This window comes from Ranitomeya variabilis, chromosome 1 (assembly GCF_051348905.1).
Source record: "Ranitomeya variabilis isolate aRanVar5 chromosome 1, aRanVar5.hap1, whole genome shotgun sequence".
Classification (NCBI taxonomy): domain Eukaryota; kingdom Metazoa; phylum Chordata; class Amphibia; order Anura; family Dendrobatidae; genus Ranitomeya; species Ranitomeya variabilis.
This window is the reverse complement of record NC_135232.1, coordinates 245,643,136-245,662,851: the sequence shown is the minus strand read 5'-3', so window position 1 is coordinate 245,662,851 and position 19,716 is coordinate 245,643,136.

Sequence of the window (19,716 nt, the reverse complement as noted above, 5' to 3'; positions counted from 1 at the left end):
GCACCATAGTCTCCGCTGGGTTTGATTCTGCCTCAGTACACTGCGAGGGCAATGTTCTGGTCTGAGTCAAAGGAACAGCATAGTAATCTGGCTGTGGCTGTGCATCTGTGCACTCCATGTCCGATTCAACTTCTAATGGACATGGCCTGTTAACTGTTTCACTGTCTAACCCAGGAACGGTATGTGTAAAGAGCTCCATGGAGTAACCCGTTGTGTCTCCTGACGCATCCTTCTCTCTTGTTCTGGGTGAAGAAGACGAGGAAGCGACTTGTCCCTGACCGGGAGCATCCACTGACGATGCACTGCTCTGACATTTGGCACTTTCCGAGGAGGAGGCGAAAGAGCTAGAGGCAGAGTCAGCAATGAAAGCCAATACTTGTTCCTGCTGCTCCGGCTTCAAAAGTGTTTTTCCTACTCCCAGAAAAGAGAGCGTTCGAGGCCTTGTGTAGCCAGACAACGAACCTGGCTCAACAACTCGAGACTTAGGTGCTGTACTGCTTTTACCACGACCACCTGATGCTCCACCACCACTACCATCATTACCAGCTGACAATGACCGCCCACGGCCACGACCTCTTCCACTAGACTTCCTCATTGCTTGCAAAACGTAACCAAAGTAACACTATTTGTTACTGTAAAACAACTTATAAGGTGAACTCAAACTTCTGTAGGATTTATATATACCTTTATAGGTGCCTGACACTGAAAGGAAAATCAGGCCCAATGTTACACACTAGGTTTTCTGTGCCCCAATAATTTGAGACAGATGGCACACACAGGACCAGCACTCAAGCAGAAATGCCAATCTTAATCTCCCACTATTTTTTTTTTTTCTGGGAGAATTTACCCTAACAAAAAAAAAAAAAGGCCCAGTATTACACAGTGTTTTCAGTGGCACACAATGAGAGAGAGATGCCACACACAGCAATGGCACGCAGGCAGACTTGACAATATTTATCTCCCACTAATTTTTTTTTCGGAAAAGGGAGAATTTAGAAAAAAAAAAAAGGCCAAGTATTACACAGTGTTTTCAGTGCCACACAATGAGAGAGATATGCCACACACAGCAATGGCACGGAGGCAGACTTGACAATATCAATCTCCCACTAATTTTTTTTTTTGGAAAAGGGAGAATTTAGAAAAAAAAAAAAAAGGCCAAGTATTACACAGTGTTTTCAGTGCCACACAATGAGAGAGAGATGCCACACACAGCAATGGCACGGAGGCAGACTTGACAATATTTATCTCCCACTAATTTTTTTTTTGGAAAAGGGAGAATTTAGAATAAAAAAAAAGAAAGGCCAAGTATTACACAGTGTTTTCCGTGCCACACAATGAGAGAGAGATGCCACACACAGCAATGGCACGGAGGCAGACTTGACAATATTTATCTCCCACTAATTTTTTTTTTGGAAAAGGGAGAATTTAGAATAAAAAAAAAAAAAGGCCAAGTATTACACAGTGTTTTCGGTGCCACACAATGAGAGAGAGATGCCACACACAGCAATGGCACGGAGGCAGACTTGCCAATATTTATCTCCCACTAATTTTTTTTTAGGAAAAGGGAGAATTTAGAAAAAAAAAAAAAAGGCCAAGTATTACACAGTGTTTTCAGTGCCACACAATGAGAGAGAGATGCCACACACAGCAATGGCACGGAGGCAGACTTGACAATATTTGTCTCCCACTAATTTTTTTTTTGGAAAGGGGAGAATTTAGAAAAAAAAAAAAAAAAGGCTAAGTATTGCACAGTGTTTTCAGTGCCACACAATGAGAGAGAGATGCCACACACAGCAATGGCACGGAGGCAGACTTGCCAGTATTTATCTCCCACTAATTTTTTTTTTTGAAAAGGGAGAATTTAGAAAAAAAAAAAAAAAGGCCAAGTATTACACAGTGTTTTCAGTGCCACACAATGAGAGAGAGATGCCACACACAGCAATGGCACGGAGGCAGACTTGACAATATTTATCTCCCACTAATTTTTTTTTTGGAAAAGGGAGAATTTATAATAAAAAAAAAAAAGGGCCAAGTATTACACAGTGTTTTCGGTGCCACACAGTGAGAGAGAGATGCCACACACAGCAATGGCACAGAGGCAGACTTGCCAATATTTATCTCCCTGCAGTTATCTCAGAAAAGTATGGCAGGCAGCTGTAAAAGGACTGCTGCACACAAAAGTGTGGACAAACACACAAGATAGCTGTGCAGAAAGGAAGGAAAAACAGGATTTGTGCTTTGAAAAAAGCAGTTGGTTTACACAGCGGCGTACAAACAAAGCAACGCAGCTATCAGGGTCAGGGAGCCTTCTAGGGCAGCCCAATGAGCTACAGCGCTGAGGAAAAAAAATGTAGCTTCCACTGTCCTGCAAACAAAAGGTGGTATTGGACAGTGGAAATCGCTACAGCACAAGCGGTTTGTGGCTTTATGTACCCTGCCTATCACTATCCCTGCTTCCGAAGAAGATGCAGCAACCTCTCCCTACGCTCAGATCAGCAGCAGTAAGATGGCGGTCGGCGAGAACGCCCCTTTATAGCCCCTGTGACGCCGCAGAAAGCAAGCCAATCACTGCAATGCCCTTCTCTAAGATGGTGGGGACTGAGATCTATGTCATCACGCTGCCCACACTCTGTGTCCTTCTTCATTGGCTGAGAAATGGCGCTTTTAGCGTCATTGAAACGCGACTTTGGCGCGAAAGTCGCGTACCGCATGGCCGACCCCATACAGGGATCGGCTCGGTTTCATGAGACGCCAACTTTGCCAAAAGTCGGCGACTTATGAAAATGAACGATCCGTTTCGCTCAACCCTACTCTTCACAGATGAAAGCAGGTTCACACTGAGCACATGTGACAGATATGACAGAGTCTGGAGATGCCATGGAGAGTGATCTGCCACCTGCAACACCCTTCAGCATGACCGGTTTGGCAGTCGGTCAGTAATGGTGTGGGGTGGCATTTCTTTGGAGGGCCACACAGTCCTCCATGTGTCCTCGTGAGACCATATGCTGGTGCAGTTGGCCCTGGGTTTCTCCTAATGCAGGACAATGCCAGACCTCATGTGGCTGGAGTGTGTCAGCAGTTCCTGCAAGATAAAGGCATTGAAACTATGGACTGGCCTTTCCATTCCCCAGACATGAATCCGATTGAAGACATCTGGTACATCTTGTCTCGCATCATCCACCAACGTCACTTTGCACCACAGACTGTCTCAGATAGATGAACAGCGCTCCAGTCAGGTGTAATCATCAAAGTGAAAAATTTATTAAGCCATGGTACAGCAATGTTTCGACCAAAAATGTGGTCTTTTTCAAGCATACAACTTATCACAACATGCTGGTTTATATAGTGTGGATACCACGCAGGGCACCAATCACCTTCCAGCCATCAATTATACAAAAGAACAACACAAAATGTATATTAAAAACGTACAGTACATACATATAATTAAAAAATCATTTCCCATATAGGTAATATAAATATATGGACATATACACACAAAAGTAATTCGTTTAGCTACTGGTCCGCAAATGAAACGAAGGCATTTCCGTTGTCATAGTAATATTCCTCCAATGTCCACACACATAGGAAAATCCATGGAGCCAATGATGTATCAACAAAATACGGCGCCAAAAAGCACAGGTAGCCAATAATAGCCACTCATATGAAACATACTGTCTCAGCTACCAATAGGACGCCCTGTTAAATAGTACCTCCATACCTTCATCATATACATGCGTCCGTCATCGGAGTCTGTTACCGGATCAAAGATCCAGCCGGTGCTGCAATGGGAGAGCGCAAGAGCACGATCAGCTAGGCACACCCCCATCACATGACCGCGATGCGAGCGTGTCCAGCGTCACAGCGGAAGCCACTCCCACCATACAGCGCCCACATGACCCAGACTACAACGGTAACCCAGGCAACATAATCAAAAGCTCTAACATCAAACCGCAAGTCGCGCAGATACCGCAACATGCAGGTGCCCGCACATCAATCGTCCGACGAGCCCCCACCGCATAAATGTGAGGTGGACAAGCCAGGCAGAGACGTGTGGACAACCCCCAAGCGCGGATCTGCACGACCGCGACAAGGTGGCAGCCTGATACCTAAAGGAAAAAGAATTGACATGAGAAAAAAACAAATTAACACAGGAAAAAACCATGCGGAACCACTCTTAAATCTAAGAATAGCATACAAATTACAGATAGATTCAAAATACACTGCATAACATATCCTATGACCTAAACATGAGGCAGTCGGAAGACAATATACCAGAGGCCAGCATACAAAATCCATGCATTCCTTATTGCGTAGAAGACATAATCTTAAATGCAATTTCCAAAGGGCTCCAATGGTCTGTCCACCGACTGTCGCAACCATTACCTGTAAGGGAAAGTAAAATAAGAAATACAAAAAAAGTGTAATTAAAAACAAGAATACCAATGTAGACACTGCATCAATACGGAAGGGCAGAATTATTCTTTGGAGACACAAACTTGCAAATTGAAGTCTAAATTTAAACCCCTGGGTTGTGGAGACTCCAATTCATAAATCCATCGCATCTCCTTCTTTTTAAGCAAAGCTAATCTATCACCCCCTCTTCTCGGAGCAGGGACACTATCTATTACTCTAAAGCGTAACTGATTGACCGAGTGTTTGTTGTCCAAAAATGTTTAGGGACTGGCAGATCAACAAGGCCTGTTCTAATGGTGCTTTTATGCTTGCTGATACGGGCCTTCACCTCCATTGTGGTCTCACCCACGTACACCAAACCACATGGGCAGACAATCATATAGACCACAAAACTGGAGGTGCAGGTATACCGTCCTTTTAGGAAGATCTTTTTTCCGGTATGTGGATGATAAAAAAATTCCCCTTTCAGCAAATTATTGCAACACGCACAGCCCAGGCATGGGAAATTCCCATTTCGGGGCGCACTTAAGGTCTGTTGGATCGAGACTTTCAATGTCCCAATGTCCGATTTGATCAATCTATCCCCCAAATTCCATCCCCTTCGGTATGACATCAGGGGAAAACAACCAAAAGCTGAAACAGACGGTAAACCATGTTGTAAACATGACCAATGTTTTTTTAAAATCCTATCGACCCGATAGCTAGCTGAATTGTAAGTCGAGACAAATGGGATTCGCTCGCACGAGCGTTTTGGTGAGATTTTCTCACGTATTGAGTCACATGATATAGATAAAGCTCTCTTATTGAACCTCCTCAATTCCTTTTTGGGATAACCCCTAGCCGCAAACTTACAACACATCTCATCCAGGCGCTGTTCAACTATACTCTCATCGGACACTATCCTCCGTACCCTGAAAAGTTGACTCCAAGGCAAAGAACTAACCATTCTCCTTGGATGATTGCTGTCAAACAATAGCAGATTATTCCTGTCAGTGTCCTTGACAAAAATATCCGTTCTTAGTTTGTCTGCTTCCTTATATACGAGGATGTCTAGAAATTGTATCTGGATTGTTGACTGCGTTAAAGTAAACTGCAACTCTGGGTAAATCCCATTCAGGTACTCATGTAATTGCTCAAGTTCTGTTGTACTTCCCTCCCACACCACAAAAATATCATCTATATAGCGCCACCAGTTGCACCACAGACTGTCCAGGAGTTGGCGGATGCTGTTGTCCAGGTCTGGGAGGAGATCCCTCAGGAGACCATCCGCCGTCTCATCAGGAGCATGTCCAGGCATTGTAGGGAAATCATACAGGCACGTAGAGGCCACACATACTACTGAGCATTATTTCCATGCCTTGAGGGATTTCCACTGAAGTTGGATCAGCCTGTAACTTCATTTTCCACTTTGATTTTGAGCATCATTCCAACTCCAGACCTATGTGGGATATTAGTTGTGACTTACGTTGATCATTTTTAGGTTATATTGTTCTCAACACAATCCACTATGTAATGAATAAAGATATTTCATTCAGTGATATCTAGAATGTGGGATTTTACTGTTCCCTTTATTTTTTTGAGCAGTGTATATATATATATATATATATATATATATATATATAAACAGTGTGCATATATATCTATATATCTATACATCTATATATCTATACATCTATATATATATATATATATATATATATATATATATATATATATATAGTTGAAGCCAAAAGCTTACATACACTATATAAAAAAACACATATGCATGCTTTTCTCAATATCAGAATAAACCTTTCCTGTTTTAGGTTAATTACAATTACCAAAATTATTAATATTTGCCAAATGCTAGAATAATGAGAGATAATGTTTTAAGGCATTTTTATTACCTACTGCAAAGTCAAAAGTTTACATACACCAAGATTCTGATTGTTTGGCAACATCTCAGTTAATTAGAGACACACCTGTGGATGTATTTTAATGCACACCTGAAACACCCTGCTTCTTTGTGTAGCATCATGCGAAAGTCTCAAGAAATCAACCAAGATATCAGGAAGAGAATTGTGGACTTGCACAAGTCTGACTCATCCTTGGGTTCAATTTCAAGATACCTGAAGGTGCCTCGTTCATCTGTACAATTATACACAAGTACAAAGATGAGAATGTCCATCACACTGATCAGGAAGGAGACGGGTTCTGGGTCCCAGAGATGAACATTCTTTGGTCCGACGTGCATATCCACCCAAGGTGAAAACCAAAAGAACTTGTGAAGATGATGACGGAAGCTGATAAGAATGTGTTAATATCCACAGTGAAGCGAGTACTGTATCAACATGGACTGAAAGGCCACTCTGTCAGGAAGAAGCCAATACTAGTAAAGAAACATAAAAAAAATCCAGATTAATGTTTGAAAATGCACACAGGATGAAACTAAAATTGAACTTTTTGGGCATAATGACCATCGCTATGCTTGAAGGAAAAAGGGGGAATCTTGAAAGCTTAAGAACACCATCCCAACTGTGAAACACGGGTTAGGCAGCATCATGTTGTGGGGTTGTTTTGCAGCAGGAGGAACTTCACAAAATAGATGGCATCATGAGAAAAGAAGATTATGTGGCAATACTGAAGTAACATCTCAAGACATCAGTCAGGAAGTTAAAGGTTTGTCGGAAATCGGTCTTCCAAATGGACAATGACCCGAAGCATACTGCCAAAATTGTAATGAAGTGGCTTAAGGATAACGAAGTCAATGACTGGGAGTGGCCATCTCAAAACCCTGATCTCAATCCTATTGAAAATTTATGGGCAAAGCTGAAAAGGCAGGTGTGAGCAAGGCGACCTGCAAACCTGGATCAGTTACACCAGTATTGTCAGGATGAATGAGCCCAAATTCCGACTGACTATTGTGAGAAGCTTGAGGAAGGATAGCCAAAACATTTGACCCCAGTCATTCAGTTTAAGGTCAATGGAACTAAATACTAATGAAATGTATGTAAACTTCTGACTTTTTAATAAGTAATAAAACATGCCTTAAACATTCTCTTTCTCTCTCATTATTCTGGCATTTGGCAAATATTAATAATTATGGTAATCCTAATTGACCTAAAATGGGAAAGTTTAATTTTTATTTCATGTCAGATATTGAGAAAAACATGCATATGTTTCTTTTTATATAGTGTATGTAAACTTCTGGTTTCAAATATATATACAGCTCTGGCAAAAATTAAGAGGCCACTGCAAAATTTTCCGTTTGTCTGTTTTTTCTCTTTATAGGTATATTTTTGAGTAAAATGTAAATTGTTATTTTATTCTATAAACTACTAACAGCATGCCTCCGAAGTTTCAAGCAATATATTTTGTATTTATTTTCTGAAAATGAGAAATGGTCAAAATAGCAAAAAAATTCATTGCTTGCAGACCTCAAATAATGCAAAACAAACAAGTTCATAATTAGTGATGAGCGAACGTGCTCACAACTACTCGTTACTCACCCGAGTATCACTAGGCTTGGTGTTCTCGGCGAGCACTGAGCATTTCTGGGATTATTCGGCGGTAACTGGTGTCTTCACCCAGCATTTTTGGCGGACTTTAGAGACCCAAGCACGGTGCAGGGATTGTCTGCCAGGCCATGAAACGCTACAGCCAGCTTTGTTGTGGTTCTGCAGTGATTGGCTTGGCTGTACAGCATCATCCCGAGTATAAGAGACCTGGTGCCGCCCAGCTCGCCGCAATCTGTTCCTGATTCAGCGACAGTAGGGAGAGCTGGTGCTGAGATAGGGTCAGAATCGTGGTTTTTAGAGTTAGTGTAGGTCTGCAACTCTTAAATCCACAACTCCTGAGAAACCAAAAGTCCTTTTTAGGGCCAATTCGTGGGTCACGATATTGCAGCACTAGGTAGGCAGGGCACAGCATATACACATTAGTGCAAGGCCTGCAGGCACTGTATGTGCGTCCACTGCTCCCACTGCATCCCTCCCACAGCTCTATAACTGTCTACTGCTGCTGCTTCTTTACTATATACCTAGTTGCATTTTTTTTCCAAAAATTCACCCCAAAAAACAAAGATATACAGTCTGTTCTGTCAGACTGAGGCCTGTTTAAAAATCATAGTTTGTCAGGCATACGTAGCATAGTTGTGTGTGCTAGCCTTGTGCCACTTTTTCTTTGTGTGTTTTAAATTCATGGAAAAAGGCCTCATATATCTGCGTGCTCCAACTTTGGGCATTGTAGGCTGGTGGACCCCCTTTTTTCTGTTTGATACTCTAATTGTATACAGCACTATTTAGCAATTTAAAAAAAAAAAACAGGCCACATTTTTGCCAGTGTGGTATTTCTGTGACAGCCCTCATATATCTGCGTGCTCCAAGTTTGGTCATTGTAGGCCGATCGACCCCTGTCTTTGCTGTCTGATACTCTAATTCTGTACAGCACTATTTCACTTCAAAAATTATAAAAAGGCCACATTTTTGCCAGTGTGTTATTTCCGCGACAGCATGCATATATCTGCGTGCTCCAAGGTTGGTCATTGTGGGCCGGGTGTACCCCTTTTTTTGCTGTCTGATACTCTAATTCTATACAGCACTATTTTGCATAAATTTACTTCACAAAAATGCCCCCAAATATTGAATACAGTCTGTTATATCAGGCTGAGGCCTGCCTGGTGTTTGGGTTTTAAAAATCGTAGATTTGCAGGCATACTGATCAGATATTATTTCACTACTAATAAATAAATTTGTGTTGAGCATTTGAAATAGTGCAGTAGTCCATTTAAAATGGGCAAGGCAAGAGGCAAGGGACGAGGAATTGGACGTGATGATGATGGTGCATGCAGAGGACAAGGCCGTGGCCAAGGTGAAAGTGGGCAACAACAAAGACCCACATCTTCTCGCTCGACCTTACTGTCCCAGTTTTTAGGGGACCACAGCACACCACTATTGAAGCCAGAGCAGAGTAATACGGTTGTTGGTTGGATAGCGGATAATGCTTCCAGTCACTTAGCCACCACCACCACCATGTCTTCCACATGGTCAAGTGTGAGAAGCCATGAGTGTGGCCCAGATATTCCTCACCCTGATCCTCCTTCCTCCCACCATGCCGAGTGCTCTGAGACAACTGATCCCACACTTGGACACTCTGAAGAGCTGTTCAGTTTTCCATTTCAAGATTCAGAACTCTCAGCCGTTCAACTTGAAATGGGGACAGATGAGATCGCATGTAGAGATGCCCAAAGCTTTGACCAGCCCCGGTCACACGAAGGTGATGGTGGGAAAGTGTCAGAAGAGGTGGACAATGATGAGACACAATTGCCAGAAAGTCAGGAGGAGGAGAAGGGGGCGGATGTGTAAGACGAGGTGGTGGATGACTATGTGACTGACCCAACCTAGCAGGAGGACATGCAGAGTGTGGGCAGCAGCACACATGGGGAAGGAGGCATATCACCCCAACAGGCAGGAAGAAGCAGTGTGGTGGCCTCAGACAGAAGGCGTGCATCCATTCCCCGTAACACCAACATGAGGGAAGTTACCATTCCAACTGTTAGATCTTCCCGAGTCTAGTTATTATTTAAAGACTCTGCCGATAACCACAAACAGGCCATTTGCGGCACCTGCCATGCCCGCATCAGCAGGGGTAGCAAAACAACCAGCCTGACCACCACCAGCATGATCAGGCACATGGCAGGAAATCACCCGACTTTGTGGGCCGAACCCCAGGCTCCAGGACCACTGCCTGCAGGTCACACCACTGCTTCTTCAACTGTTTTGCGGAGAAGCCAATCCCCAGTACACCGTACATGTGAAGATGCCTCTAGCCCTGCACCTGTTGTGGCCCACAGTCAAGTAGCACCATCATCAATCCCGTCCACGTCCTTGTCCCAGCACAGCCTTTAGTTGTCTATAACCCAGTTTTGGAACGCAAGCGGAAATACCACGCCAACGCCCCACAGGCCGCAGTCCTAAATTCTAATATTTCTCTTCTGCTTGCGCTAGAAATGCTGCCTTTTAGGCTCGTTGCGATGTTAGTTTTCCGCAACCTGATGGCGGCGGCCATCCCAAGGTACTCGGTCCCCAGTCACCACTATTTCTCCCTATTTACACCAGCATGTGTCCCGTAACATTACCCGTGCCCTCAACAATGCTGTTACAGGGAAAGTCCACCTAATCACGGACACGTGGACAAGTGCTTGTGGGCAGGGATGGTGCATATCACTAACGGCACACTGGGTTAACATAGTGGAAGCCGGGACCCAGTTGGACCTTGGGATGGAACACACATCCTCCCCACACCGAGGATTGCTGGCACTACGTCAGTCAGAGTTACCCCCACAGTCTACAGTTCCTGCACCTCCTCCTCTTCATCCTCCATCTCTGAAATCAACACATCTGTCAGAAGCTGGAAGCACTGCAGCACTGCCTCAGCCAAGCAGCAACAGGCTATGCTGAAGCTAATCTGCATAGGTGACAAACCGCCGCACAATGCAGAAGAGTTGTGGACAGCAGGGTTGAGCGAAACGGATCGGTCAATTTCATAAATCACCGACTTTCGGCAAAGTTGGGTTTCGTGAAACCCGATCCGATCCCAGTGTGGGATCGGCCATGCGGTCGGCAATCTTCGCACCAAAGTCGTGTTTCATATGACACGTTCAGCGCCATTTCTCAGCCAATGAAGGTGGACGCAGAGTGTTGGCAGCATGATGACATAGGTCTTGGTCCCCACCATCTTAGAGAAGGGCATTACAGTGATTGGCTTGCTTTCAGCGGCGTCACAGGGGCTATAAAGGGGTGTGCACGCCGACCGCCATCTTACTTCTGCCGATCGTAGCATAGGAAGAGGTTGCTGCAGCTTCGTCAGAAGCAGGGATATTGTTAGGGAGGAAAGATTAACCCCCAAACCGCTTGTGCTGTAGCGATTTCCACTGTCTAACACCACCTTTTCTTTGCAGGGACAGAGGAGGCTAGATTTCTGTGCATCAGCTCTGTAGCTTATAAGGCTCCCTGATAGCTGCATTGCTGTTTGTACGCCACTGTGCAAACCAACTGCTTTTTTTCAAAGCAAAAATCCTGTTGCTTCTTTCTGCACTGTTCTCTTGTTTCTTTGTCCACACTCTTGGGTGCACCAGTCCTTTTTACTGCTGCCATACTTGTCCTTTGATCATTGTAGGAAGATTGAAATTCTACTACAGCCCTTGTATTTTTTGATATATCTGCCAGCCACTTTCTGCCAATCAAACTGTGTAGTGTAATACAGTGGGCCTGATGTTTTCCTGCATTCTCCCACATGTAAAAAGGGAGATTTCTATTGCCACTGAGTGCATCTGCGTCAGTCCTGTTTGTGGCATATCTGCCAGCCACTTTCTGCCACTCAAACTGTGTAGTGTAATACAGTGGGCCTGATTTCTTTCTGCTTTCTCCCACACATAAAAAGGGAGATTTATATTGCCACTGAGTGCATCTGTGTCAGTCCTGTTTGTGGCATATCTGCCAGCCACTTTCTGCCACTCAAACTGTGTAGTGTAATACAGTGGTCCTGATTTCTTTCTGCATTCTCCCACACATAAAAAGGGAAATTTCTATTGCCACTAAGTGCATCTGCGTAAGTCCTGTTTGTGGCATATCTGCCAGCCACTTTCTGCCACTCAAACTGTGTAGTGTAATACAGTGGGCCTGATTTATTTCTGCATTCTCCCACACATATAAAGGGAGATTTATATTGCCACTGAGTGCATCTGTGTCAGTCCTGTTTGTGGCATATCTGCCAGCCACTTTCTGCCACTCAAACTGTGTAGTGTAATACAGTAGGCCTGATTTTTCCAGCAATCTCCCACACCTATAAAGGGAGATTTCTATTGCCACTGAGTGCATCTGCGTCAGTCCTGTTTGCGGCATATCTGCCAGCCAATTTCTGCCACTCAAACTGTGTAGTGTAATACAGTGGGCCTGATTTTTCCAGCAATCTCCCACACCTATAAAGGGAGATTTCTATTGCCACTGAGTGCATCTGCGTCAGTCCTGTTTGCGGCATATCTGCCAGCCAATTTCTGCCACTCAAACTGTGTAGTGTAATACAGTGGGCCTGATTTCTTTCTGCATTCTCCCACACATAAAAAGGGAGATTTATATTGCCACTGAGTGCATCTGTGTCAGTCCTGTTTGTGGCATATCTGCCAGCCACTTTCTGCCACTCAAACTGTGTAGTGTAATACAGTGGGCCTGATTTCTTTCTGCTTTCTCCCACACATAAAAAGGGAGATTTATATTGCCACTGAGTGCATCTGTGTCAGTCCTGTTTGTGGCATATCTGCCAGCCACTTTCTGCCACTCAAACTGTGTAGTGTAATACAGTGGGCCTGATTTCTTTCTGCTTTCTCCCACACATAAAAAGGGAGATTTATATTGCCACTGAGTGCATCTGCGTCAGTCCTGTTTGCGGCATATCTGCCAGCCAATTTCTGCCACTCAAACTGTGTAGTGTAATACAGTGGGACTGATTTCTTTCTGCATTCTCCCACACATAAAAAGGGAGATTTATATTGCCACTGAGTGCATCTGCGTCAGTCCTGTTTGTGGCATATCTGCCAGGCACTTTCTGCCACTCAAACTGTGTAGTGTAATACAGTGGGCCTGATTTTTTCCTGCATTCTCCCACACATAAAAAGGGAGATTTATATTGCCACTGAGTGCATCTGCGTCAGTCCTGTTTGTGGCATATCTGCCAGCCACTTTCTGCCACTCAAACTGTGTAGTGTAATACAATGGGCCTGATTTCTTTCTACATTCTCCCACACATAAAAATGGAAATTTCTATTGCCACTAAGTGCATCTGCGTCAGTCCTGTTTGTGGCATATCTGCCAGCCACTTTCTGCCACTCAAACTGTGTAGTGTAATACAGTGGTCCTGATTTCTTTCTGCTGTCTCCCACACATAAAAAGGGAGATTTATATTGCCACTGAGTGCATGTGCGTCAGTCCTGTTAGTGGCATATCTGCCAGCCACTTTCTGCCACTCAAACTGTGTGGTGTAGTACAGTGGGCCTGATTTCTTTCTGCATTCTCCCACACATAAAAAGGGAGATTTATATTGCCACTGAGTGCATCTGCGTCAGTCCTGTTTGTGGCATATCTGCCAGCCACTTTCTGACACTCAAACTGTGTAGTGTAGTACAGTGGGCCTGATTTCTTTCTGCATTCTCCCACACCTATAAAGGGAAATTTCTATTGCCACTAAGTGCATCTGCATCAGTCTGTGTGTGGCATATCTGTCAGCCATTTTCTGACACTGAAACTGTGTAGTGTAATACAGTGGGCCTGATTTTCCCAGCAGTCTCGCACACCTATAAAGGGAAATTTCTATTGCCACTAAGTGCATCTGCGTCAGTCCTGTTTGTGGCATATCTGCCAGCCACTTTCTGCCACTCAAACTGTGTAGTGTAATACAGTGGACCTGATTTCTTTCTGCATTCTCCCACACCTATAAAGGGAAATTTCTATTGCCACTGAGTGCATCTGCGTCAGTCCTGTTTGTGGCATATCTGTCAGCCACTTTCTGACACAGAAACTGTGTAGTGTAATACAGTGGGCCTGATTTTCCCAGCAGTCTCCCACACCTATAAAGGAAAATTTTTATTGCCACTAAGTGCATCTGCGTCAGTCCTGTTTGTGGCATATATGTCAGCCACTTTCTGACACTGAAACTGTGTAGTGTAATACAGTGGGCCTGATTTTCCCAGCAGTATCCCACAACTATAAAGGGAAATTCCTATTGCCACTAAGTGCATCTGCATCAGTCCTGTTTGTGGCATATCTGTCAGCCACTTTCTGACACAAACTGTGTAGTGTAATACAGTAGGCCTGATTTTTCCAGCAATCTCCCACACCTATAAAGGGAGATTTCTATTGCCACTGAGTGCATCTGCGTCAGTCCTGTTTGCGGCATATCTGCCAGCCAATTTCTGCCACTCAAACTGTGTAGTGTAATACAGTGGGCCTGATTTCTTTCTGCATTCTCCCACACATAAAAAGGGAGATTTCTATTGCCACTGAGTGCATCTGCGTCAGTCCTGTTTGTGGCATATCTGCCAGCCACTTTCTGCCACTCAAACTGTGTAGTGTAATACATTGGGCCTGATTTTTTTCTGCATTCTCCCACACATAAAAAGGGAGATTTATATTGCCACTGAGTGCATCTGCGTCAGTCCTGTTTGTGGCATATCTGCCAGCCACTTTCTGACACTCAAACTGTGTAGTGTAATACAGTGGGCCTGATTTCTTTCTCCTGTCTCCCACACATAAAAAGGGAGATTTATATTGCCACTGAGTGCATCTTCGTCAGTCCTGTTAGTGGCATATCTGCCAGCCACTTTCTGCCACTCAAACTGTGTAGTGTAGTACAGTGGGCCTGATTTCTTTCTGCATTCTCCCACACATAAAAAGGGAGATTTATATTGCCACTGAGTGCATCTGCGTCAGTCCTGTTTGTGGCATATCTGCCAGCCACTTTCTGCCACTCAAACTGTGTAGTGTAATACAGTGGACCTGATTTCTTTCTGCATTCTCCCACACCTATAAAGGGAAATTTCTATTGCCACTGAGTGCATCTGCGTCAGTCCTGTTTGTGGCATATCTGTCAGCCACTTTCTGACACTCAAACTGTGTAGTGTAATACAGTGGGCCTGATTTTCCCAGCAGTCTTGCTGTTGTGAATTTGACTTTTTGGCTCCCTCTTGTGGTTACTAGTGATATGACTCTGGGATTGTCTTTCCTCAGTTTGGCACCCACCTGGGTCGTTAGTCCAGGGGAGTTGCTATATAAGCTTCCTGGATCCTTTGTCCAGTGCCTGGCATCGTTGTAATCAGATCCTTTCTGTTTGCTCCTGTCTGCTGGTCCGGGTTCGTGCAAAATTAAGCTAAGTCCTGCTTCTTTGTTTTTTGGTTATTTGCTTGCTCTCATTTTTGTCCAGCTTGTACTAATGTGATTCCTGACCTTGCTGGAAGCTCTAGGGGGCTGGTGTTCTCCCCCCGGGCCGTTAGACGGTTCGGGGGTTCTTGAATATCCAGCGTGGATATTTTGATAGGGTTTTTGCTGACCATATAAGTCATCTTACTATATTCTGCTATTAGCTAGTGGGCATCTCTTTGCTAAATACCTAGCTTATTCTTACGTTTGTCTTTTCCTCTTACCTCACCGTTATTATTTGTTGGGGGCTTGTATCCAACTTTTGGGGTCTTTTCTCTGGAGGCAAGAAAGGTCTTTCTTTTCCCTTCTAGGGTTAGTTAGTTCTCCGGCTGGCGCGAGACGTCTAGAACCAACGTAGGCACGTTCCCCGGCTGCTGCTATTTGTGGTGCTAGGATTAGATATATGGTCAGCTCAGTTACCACTGCCCTATGAGCTGGTTTTTTGTGTTTGCAGACTTAGTAATTATTTCTGAGACCCTCTGCCATTGGGGTCATAACATCTCGCACACCTATAAAGGGAAATTTATATTGCCACTAAGTGCATCTGCGTCAGTCCTGTTTGTGGCATATCTGCCAGCCACTTTCTGCCACTCAAACTGTGTAGTGTAATACAGTGGACCTGATTTCTTTCTGCATTCTCCCACACATAAAAAGGGAGATTTATATTGCCACTGAGTGCATCTGCGTCAGTCCTGTTTGTGGCATATCTGCCAGCCACTTTCTGCCACTCAAACTGTGTAGTGTAATACAGTGGACCTGATTTCTTTCTGCATTCTCCCACACCTATAAAGGGAAATTTCTATTGCCACTGAGTGCATCTGCGTCAGTCCTGTTTGTGGCATATCTGTCAGCCACTTTCTGACACTCAAACTGTGTAGTGTAATACAGTGGGCCTGATTTTCCCAGCAGTCTTGCTGTTGTGAATTTGACTTTTTGGCTCCCTCTTGTGGTTACTAGTGATATGACTCTGGGATTGTCTTTCCTCAGTTTGGCACCCACCTGGGTCGTTAGTCCAGGGGAGTTGCTATATAAGCTTCCTGGATCCTTAGTCCAGTGCCTGGCATCGTTGTAATCAGATCCTTTCTGTTTGCTCCTGTCTGCTGGTCCGGGTTCGTGCAAAATTAAGCTAAGTCCTGCTTCTTTGTTTTTTTGTTATTTGCTTGCTCTCATTTTTGTCCAGCTTGTACTAATGTGATTCCTGACCTTGCTGGAAGCTCTAGGGGGCTGGTGTTCTCCCCCCGGGCCGTTAGACGGTTCGGGGGTTCTTGAATATCCAGCGTGGATATTTTGATAGGGTTTTTGCTGACCATATAAGTCATCTTACTATATTCTGCTATTAGCTAGTGGGCCTCTCTTTGCTAAATACCTAGCTCATTCTTACGTTTGTCTTTTCGTCTTACCTCACCGTTATTATTTGTTGGGGGCTTGTATCCAACTTTTGGGGTCTTTTCTCTGGAGGCAAGAAAGGTCTTTCTTTTCCCTTCTAGGGTTAGTTAGTTCTCCGGCTGGCGCGAGACGTCTAGAACCAACGTAGGCACATTCCCCGGCTGCTGCTATTTGTGGTGCTAGGATTAGATATATGGTCAGCTCAGTTACCACTGCCCTATGAGCTGGTTTTTTGTGTTTGCAGACTTAGTAATTATTTCTGAGACCCTCTGCCATTGGGGTCATAACATCTCGCACACCTATAAAGGGAAATTTCTATTGCCACTAAGTGCATCTGCGTCAGTCCTGTTTGTGGCATATCTGCCAGCCACTTTCTGCCACTCAAACTGTGTAGTGTAATACAGTGGACCTGATTTCTTTCTGCATTCTCCCACACCTATAAAGGGAAATTTCTATTGCCACTGAGTGCATCTGCGTCAGTCCTGTTTGTGGCATATCTGTCAGCCACTTTCTGACACTCAAACTGTGTAGTGTAATACAGTGGGCCTGATTTTCCCAGCAGTCTCCCATACCTATAAAGGGAAATTTCTATTGCCACTAAGTGCATCTGCGTCAGTCCTGTTTGTGGCATATCTGTCAGCCACTTTCTGACACAGAAACTGTGTAGTGTAATACAGTGGGCCTGATTTTCCCAGTAGTCTCCCACACCTATAAAGGAAAATTTCTATTGCCACTAAGTGCATCTGCGTCAGTCCTGTTTGTGGCATATATGTCAGCCACTTTCTGACACTGAAACTGTGTAGTGTAATACAGTGGGTCTGATTTTCCCAGCAGTATCCCACACCTATAAAGGGAAATTCCTATTGCCACTAAGTGCATCTGCATCAGTCCTGTTTGTGGCATATCTGTCAGCCACTTTCTGACACAAACTGTGTAGTGTAATACAGTAGGCCTGATTTTTCCAGCAATCTCCCACACCTATAAAGGGAGATTTCTATTGCCACTGAGTGCATCTGCGTCAGTCCTGTTTGCGGCATATCTGCCAGCCAATTTCTGCCACTCAAACTGTGTAGTGTAATACAGTGGGCCTGATTTCTTTCTGCATTCTCCCACACATAAAAAGGGAGATTTATATTGCCACTGAGTGCATCTGCGTCAGTCCTGTGTGTGGCATATCTGCCAGCCACTTTCTGCCACTCAAACTGTGTAGTGTAATACATTGGGCCTGATTTTTTTCTGCATTCTCCCACACATAAAAAGGGAGATTTATATTGCCACTGAGTGCATCTTCGTCAGTCCAGTTAGTGGCATATCTGCCAGCCACTTTCTGCCACTCAAACTGTGTAGTGTAGTACAGTGGGCCTGATTTCTTTCTGCATTCTCCCACACATAAAAAGGGAGATTTATATTGCCACTGAGTGCATCTGCATCAGTCCTGTTTGTGGCATATCTGCCAGCCACTTTCTGCCACTCAAACTGTGTAGTGTAATACAGTGGACCTGATTTCTTTCTGCATTCTCCCACACCTATAAAGGGAAATTTCTATTGCCACTGAGTGCATCTGCGTCAGTCCTGTTTGTGGCATATCTGTCAGCCACTTTCTGACACTCAAACTGTGTAGTGTAATACAGTGGGCCTGATTTTCCCAGCAGTCTTGCTGTTGTGAATTAGACTTTTTGGCTCCCTCTTGTGGTTACTAGTGATATGACTCTGGGATTGTCTTTCCTCAGTTTGGCACCCACCTGGGTCGTTAGTCCAGGGGAGTTGCTATATAAGCTTCCTGGATCCTTAGTCCAGTGCCTGGCATCGTTGTAATCAGATCCTTTCTGTTTGCTCCTGTCTGCTGGTCCGGGTTCGTGCAAAATTAAGCTAAGTCCTGCTTCTTTGTTTTTTGGTTATTTGCTTGCTCTCATTTTTGTCCAGCTTGTACTAATGTGATTCCTGACCTTGCTGGAAGCTCTAGGGGGCTGGTGTTCTCCCCCCGGGCCGTTAGACGGTTCGGGGGTTCTTGAATATCCAGCGTGGATATTTTGATAGGGTTTTTGCTGACCATATAAGTCATCTTACTATATTCTGCTATTAGCTAGTGGGCCTCTCTTTGCTAAATACCTAGCTTATTCTTACGTTTGTCTTTTCCTCTTACCTCACCGTTATTATTTGTTGGGGGCTTGTATCCAACTTTTGGGGTCTTTTCTCTGGAGGCAAGAAAGGTCTTTCTTTTCCCTTCTAGGGTTAGTTAGTTCTCCGGCTGGCGCGAGACGTCTAGAACCAACGTAGGCACGTTCCCCGGCTGCTGCTATTTGTGGTGCTAGGATTAGATATATGGTCAGCTCAGTTACCACTGCCCTATGAGCTGGTTTTTTGTGTTTGCAGACTTAGTAATTATTTCTGAGACCCTCTGCCATTGGGGTCATAACATCTCGCACACCTATAAAGGGAAATTTCTATTGCCACTAAGTGCATCTGCGTCAGTCCTGTTTGTGGCATATCTGCCAGCCACTTTCTGCCACTCAAACTGTGTAGTGTAATACAGTGGACCTGATTTCTTTCTGCATTCTCCCACACCTATAAAGGGAAATTTCTATTGCCACTGAGTGCATCTGCGTCAGTCCTGTTTGTGGCATATCTGTCAGCCACTTTCTGACACTCAAACTGTGTAGTGTAATACAGTGGGCCTGATTTTCCCAGCAGTCTCCCATACCTATAAAGGGAAATTTCTATTGCCACTAAGTGCATCTGCGTCAGTCCTGTTTGTGGCATATCTGTCAGCCACTTTCTGACACAGAAACTGTGTAGTGTAATACAGTGGGCCTGATTTTCCCAGCAGTCTCCCACACCTATAAAGGAAAATTTCTATTGCCACTAAGTGCATCTGCGTCAGTCCTGTTTGTGGCATATCTGTCAGCCACTTTCTGACACTGAAACTGTGTAGTGTAATACAGTGGGCCTGATTTTCCCAGCAGTCTCCCAC